General features: G+C 36.6%; 1 non-coding gene across 1 annotated transcript; it reads left to right on the top strand.

Moving 5' to 3' along the window:
- The first annotated feature begins 277 nt into the window (after window positions 1-277).
- LOC149002203 (U2 spliceosomal RNA) lies at window positions 278-473 on the top strand. Its single transcript, XR_016170479.1, has one exon. It is a non-coding gene; the product is annotated as a U2 spliceosomal RNA (small nuclear RNA).
- Window positions 474-6,921: the final 6,448 nt, after the last annotated feature.

Below are 6,921 nucleotides of genomic sequence, written 5' to 3'. Positions count from 1 at the left end.
CTAGTACTACAAATAAAAATCCTCTCTTAGTAAACCCAGTCAACCTTATTTATGGGTTATGGCAAGATGGGGTCGTCTCTTGGTACATATATGCGAACGCACTCTCAGTCTCAGCCCATGTAAGTAAACAATATAAATTTCTACCCAAAAAAAGAAGTAAACAATAGAGACTCAGAGCAAGAGAAGACAATGCTCCATAGTCCCACATCGGTTGGAGAGAGACAAGGTACAAGGTGAAACCTCTCTACAAAAGAGAAACAGAAACCCGTTTGTAAGCATACCTTTCTCGGCCTTTTGGCTAAGATCAAGTGTAGTATCTGTTCTTATCAGTTTAATATCTGATACGTGGATCATCGATCCACATGATATTAAATTAATTTTTCTTGGGGGAGGGCCCACTACAGTAGCTTGCTACTGGGGTCCTTGCGCGTTGCCCATGCGTTGCACTACTGCACGGGCCTGGCGCACCCCTACCAATGCTAATTCTAAATTTTATTATTATATTTCCTTGTTTAGGGCAAATCAATTTCATAAGTTTATCACATCCCAAGATGCGTATCCGACAGTTGTGATCTTTTAGATTCATCGATTCCAATACAATGGTATCATGCATCAAGCTACTCACCATTCAAAATTATTTCCAAAATTAGCCCTACTCCTTTCTAAGGACATACTACATATTCTAACCATGAAAACAATCATGGTATACACTATAATTAAAACAACAAATTAATGTATTCAAGTGGAGAACGTGAGTACTATTATTATTTCAAGAAACTTACGAATGGACAAGATAAAATAATTCAATATCAACATTAATGTACAAGAAGAAATAAATCCAATATCAACATTAATGCAGCAGACGCATGCCATTAAGATGTTGAAGATTGGAATCTTGAAGCCAAAGACTTAGAATAGGATAATGATCACTATAGGACTTGGTCTTTTTTTTCATGGTTGGGGGAGAAATGAATTCAGTTCAACAACTCTATTGTGGAGAGTTTTTTTTTTTTTTTTTTGGGTTGGGTTACATCGGCTGGATTAACAAAACCCAAAGCAAAAAACACTAATGGAAATGAACATTTTCATTAGCTTGAAGGAGATGCTCTATGCCTAGGGGAGCCTCTTGAAAGAACTGTGAAGGGCTTTCAGTTGAAGTAGGCCTCTTTGCAATCCAATCGGCCACTGAGTTTGATTCTCTTGGCATGTAGAGAATCTTTAAATTCCCTATCGTATTCACTTCTTCATTTGGTTGACAGTGAATAATAGATTGTTGAATAACCATCACAATATGAGAATAAAACTAATGGAGCATGATTATTGTAGCTACATTTTTGTAGGTTCGAATAAGGCATACCTATGCAAGCAATTATGGAAGACAAAGCAAGGTAATGCCTATGCACGCAATCATGGAAGACAAAACAAGGTAATGCACTGATAACTTCTTATGCATCTGGAAATGGATCTTTGAAAGAGGTTAGCAAATGTTCATCTGTTATACCAGGTTTAATAAGTTGTGTGGAACTTGTTACAAGACCAAGATTGATGGACCACGGGGGATTGGAGCATTTCTCATGATTTTCTTTTCTCAATGGTTTTCTTTTTAATTCTCTCATTTCCTCTTCTTTTATTTCTATTGCGCCTTATTTCAAATCCCAGCATAAAAAATAAAAAGATTTTTATTTTCTTTTTCTATGGATACATTTCGAATTAGTAATTTTTCTTGCCTTTTCTCGTGTTTGGCTTTGTATTCAAAGTTATAGTTGGGTTTGGTGAGTATGGTTCTTCCTTTACCTTGCTACGTTCCATTAATTTATTAATTTGATTTTTCTTTTTGCCAAAATTAATTAATCCAGTTAAGGCAATATTAATTTGTTCCTGCCCTAGGAATTTTTTTCTCTCTTGTAATGTTACTGAATCTTGAGTTTGGTTGTCTCTGTTGGGCCTTTGACCAGATGTCTTTGACTGTTTTCGTTGTAATAAGTCACTTCAATGGGCCCAAAAGACATGGGTAAAGGCTAGATATGTGGGATTACTTAAGTTTTTTTGTTAGGCTGTATAGGATTCTGTGAGTCCTGTTTTATTTTCGGTGAGTTTCCAATTCAGTTATCTTGTTAGTGAACGATTGATTTTGGCCTTCTGTTATAAGTTTGTTTTTAAGTCTTGTATACCACTTTGTAAGAGGGTCCAAGTGCAACTTTGTAGCTGAAATTGATTTGTGAGGTTTTGACTTGTGCCTTAACTTTATTCTGTAAGATTCAGATCTTCTGTGAGAAGCAGTGTTATGTTGGTGAAACATAATAATGGCTTATGTGATTTCAGTCTAGTTCCAGATGAGAAGCTTGGTCCATATCCTTCTTTTTTCATATATCATTTCATGTCAGTATTTTTAGGCTTCCTCTTCTCACTTCATGGTTAGATTGTTAAGACTCCACTGCTGCTTTAGTAATACGGTTTGTTGTTATTCATGTCTCTCTGAAGTTCTGCTGCAGTTTTGAGTTTACAGATCCAAAATTACTCAACTCTGCCTTATCCCAACTATTGGGGTCAGCTACGTGGATCCTTTTTCTCCATTAGGCCGTTTCCATACGTGTTTCATTTTTAGGTCCAGTCCACCAGCTTCTAGAACAAGTGAGTTGGTTCCTGGTTCATTCTGCCACTCCTCCCAATGAATCATTAAATTTTAAGGGAAATTATCAGACCTCCCCCCTGAGTTACCCTATAATATTAATGCTGGCCCACTGTGTTACTCTATAATATTAAAGCTGGCCCCATCACCCAATTTATCAGTTAGAAACCCTATCACTAACCCCGTTAGTCCGAGTTAGTTTTTATTTATCTATTCTAAATATTATGCCCACATCCTAAGTTTCTAAACACTATCCATGACCCATATCTCCCAAAGGTTGTGAGAATTTATGATTGGGATAGAAGTCACAGATAGTAGAAAGAGAAAAAGAAATGAGTCAGAGCATAGGGTTTTCATTCAAGGTTATTCTTGTCCTTCTGAAATACTTAACTTGCTTACATCATCACTTAACTGTGATTTCTTAATGGCAGTGGGGTCTGTGATATATTTTCACCTATAGGGATCTGATTGATAAATTGTATACTGTAGGTAGTGGCATAAATTTTAGGCTCAGGAGGTGGGGCTGAAAATTTCCCTAAATTTAATTATGAAACTTGGCTAGGTGAAACCCTGCTAGCCTACTCTTCAAAGAGTGAGCATAATCTTCTGCTTCTTAATCTTAATTATTAGTTTCCCACTCAATGGATAACAGTTAGCCCGATAGGGAATTGCTTCTCATCTTAAATGGAGGTCTGATGTAGATCACAATTCCATCCCAAAACCTCAGCAAGGTTGTGGGATTTGACTGCTTTGAGAGGTGGCCTGGTGTGATGACAGGGGCGGACCTGCATTGGGGCCGGATTTTTTAAAATTTGTTATAAATTCCTTAATTTTCTGGTTTTTATGCTAATTCCTTTATTTTTCTTCAGCTTTTTCTCTTTCTACATGTGAAATGTCACTATTTGCCCCCCCCCCCCAATATTGAGAACCATTTTTAAAGGTAATATAATGGATATAAATGTCATTCCAAATTAAAAACTAGTTCCTCAATCCCTATTTATTCTCCCATTTCTTCTCTCTCATGTTTTCTTCCTAATTATTCTCTTATCTTTTTATAAACGTGGGTTAAGGAAAATTTTTGAAAAAAAATCTTATTAGGTATTCAAAATTTCATTCCTAATTAAAAATTAACTCATCAATCCTCATTTATTCTCTCCTCACTCATATTCTCTTTCTATTTATTCTCTTCCCTTTCTATAAGTATGGGTTAAGGAAAAATTGAAAAAAAATCTTCTCCACAATTAGGTATTCTTTCTCTTTCTCAATTTATTTATCGTTTCTATTTTTTTATTATTTTTATTTGATTTTATATTATTTGTTTCTTTATTTCTTCTACAATTTTTGTTATTTGATTTTATACTGTAAATAAAATGTCTATAGTTATTAAGGTAAACTACCATTGGTTTGCATCTACTAACAAAGAAAATTTTGGTTTGCGTATGACTTTCTAGGGTTTAATTCATGTTTTTTTTTTTTTTTTTTTTTTTTTTTTTTTTGGCTTTAATTTATCTATATTTGTCAAAAAAAATTATTATCAATGATGGGCCCTACAAATAAGCATTAGTGCTTCCCAACGGGAAGGTTATCTGGACTTTTATTCTTCGCCCCCCCCCCCCCACTTTTGAATCCTGGGTCCGCCCCTGTGTGATGATATAGCAGGTTTTTCTTGATTCTATGGAACATCTGCTAAGGCAGGCCTGGCTCCAACAGAAGCATGCATAAATAAGTGCTCAAGCAAAAATTTAAATTACTTGTAGGTTTTGCTACTTCCGTTATTGTTGTGGGGTTAACCACAGGTCTTCCTTCTATTGGACTTGGAGTTGGTGTGAAGCTTACCTGCTGGAACTTTGCTGGAATATTATATTAGAATCTGTATTATTTGTGTCTTAAAATCTTGTATTGCTTCAAAGATTGACCCGTATCGACATACTTTGGTGGTGACTTGGATGAATTCTTTTATGAGTGCTCGATGTTATGATATGACCCTGACCATGGATCAACCTGATTGCCTGTTTGGTTTATTATTTACTTGCCTTACCATCTTCATGTAAGAAACTATTAAGATTTGGTGTTTTTAACTTAGGGTTTTGTGTGAGAGCCTGTAATGCCATACTTTGAGTGTTCTCATGAGATCTCCATTGTAATGCCTGTAATGCCTTACCATTTTCATTTTTGTTTTTTTTCGAGAGACAATATGTCTGTGTTGTACTATTGCAATACCATCTTAAAGCTTGGTTTCTTTTGTAGTGGTCAACCACCACTAAGAAGAGAGATTGATGACACTGAGAAAAAGTGCAATGGGATTCCCTTGAAGTTCTGTCATGTAGATCAAGGGCATGTCGTTTACTTTTCCTTCATCAAAGTGGACCTTCCAGTCCTACCCTGATGATCTTCTTCAGGTGGAATTTTATTCGGTATACATTAAAATTGGTGGCAGGAAGAAAAAGGTCCATTATACAATCAGCATGGTCTTAGTGATGCAGATCAAACCTGTTCAAGGGTTCCAATAAAAACCAGGTTAGAAATATGATATTGATTAAGTAGGATATTAGTATATTTGATTTATCTTGTAATGTTTTATTGAGGTTAGAGTTCCATTCCATTGTAGATTTAGATTGGGTTGGCTAATTAGTATACAATGTCTTTTTTTTTTTGGGCTCCTCCAACCACCGACCCCGTGGGGAAGAACTTCACTTATGTCAAGAATTTGATTTGGAACATTGTGACATTCAATGATCATATTTCATCATACTCTATTTGTTGGATTCCTCTAAGAATTGCTGAATTTTTCATGGGCATATCATTTGTATACGATTTAATTTTAAGAATCATATTGATGCGTCCCAAATCTGCTCAGCCCTTAGATCTCCTCGTGATGACCTGCAAAACGAAAGCGTCAGACGTGGCCCGACCGCGGGGGTCGGGAGTCCACCTCCGAAGGTAGGGGTGTCAATTTTCAACCCAAACCGTTAAAACCGGATCGAACCAGCCTGTTATAGCCCGAACCGGCCCGAACCGATCCTTAATGGGCCGTAATTGGGCTGAGGGTCCTCAGCCCGAACGGTTTCGGGCTGGCCTGGCCCAACCCGTGTGTGGCCCGTCAGCCCGTTAGTCGTTACATAAATAAAATTAAAATATTAAATGTAATTAAATTTTTTTTGGAATTGTTTAAATGTAATTAATGATCCATGAATTTCGGTGTTTGAGACGTTGAGACTCGAGTTTGAGTAGTTGAGAGTTGCTTAAGTTTTAAGTTTTAACTTTTTAATTTTCAAATTTCATTTAGTTTTATTATTTTAAAATTTAAAAGTCTTAATTGATAACTCTTAACTCATAAGTCTTAAATTTTCAAATTTCATTTAGTTTTATTATTTTAAAATTTAAAAGTCTTAATTGATAACTCTTAACTCTTAACTCTTAATATTAATCGTTAACTTTTTAATTTTCAAATTTCATTTAGTTTTATTATTTTAAAATTTAAAAGTCTTAATTGATAACTCTTAACTCTTAAGTCTTAATCTTAATCGTTAACGTTGTTTCAGTTTCAGACTTTCAGTCTTTAACATTTTCGCTTTTGTGAAATCAGGCATCAGGGTTTCAAATTTCATTTTCACCGTTTCATTTCCAAACCGTTAGTCAACCCGAACCCAAACCGCACCAAACCGAAACTGCACCGAAACCGTTATCTTTTAAATGGGCTGGTTTGGGCTGGGGTTTTTCAGCCCGAAACCGTTAGGCCCGGCCCGAAACCGCTCCAAACCGCACCGTTGACACCCCTATCCGAAGGCTAAGTCAGTTGATGAACTTAATCACAAACGGCTCTGCTAGAAGCACAGAGCTAAGGAATGAAGAACTGGGAAAGGTGATCTAGATCATAAGCCTTTGATAGTTTACGTCTACCAGTGTGTATGTGAATCTGAGTCTGAGTCCCTCACCTCGTATGGCAGTGAGGTTTATATAGAGTGTACCTTCGAATCTCCTTCGTTGGATGCACTTGAGCCTTCTTCGGGTAGTCGTTGGATCTTAACAGTTAGATCCGTTGAGCGATAGACTTCTACTAGTTTGGACTAGTAGAGGACTCCTGAGATAACCTCCAGGTTATGCGATGATTATCCCTTCGATAATGATTAGCAGCAGCCGTCAATTTGAGTCTGCCATCATTAGGGTAATTAACCTAATCCATAAGTTGGATTATGGCGTGCTTGTAGCTGAATAAGTTTTCTTCCTCAGCAAGCCATCTTATGGGTCTGGTTCGCTCGGGAGCGAGTCGATTCCTTCTGTCTCGACCGGGG

Source organism: Hakea prostrata, chromosome 10 (assembly GCF_041222555.1).
Source record: "Hakea prostrata isolate BN-2017 chromosome 10, UWA_Hpros_2, whole genome shotgun sequence".
NCBI lineage: Eukaryota > Viridiplantae > Streptophyta > Magnoliopsida > Proteales > Proteaceae > Hakea > Hakea prostrata.
Note: the sequence above shows the minus strand (reverse complement) of the source record. Positions and strands in the feature narration are given on the sequence as shown.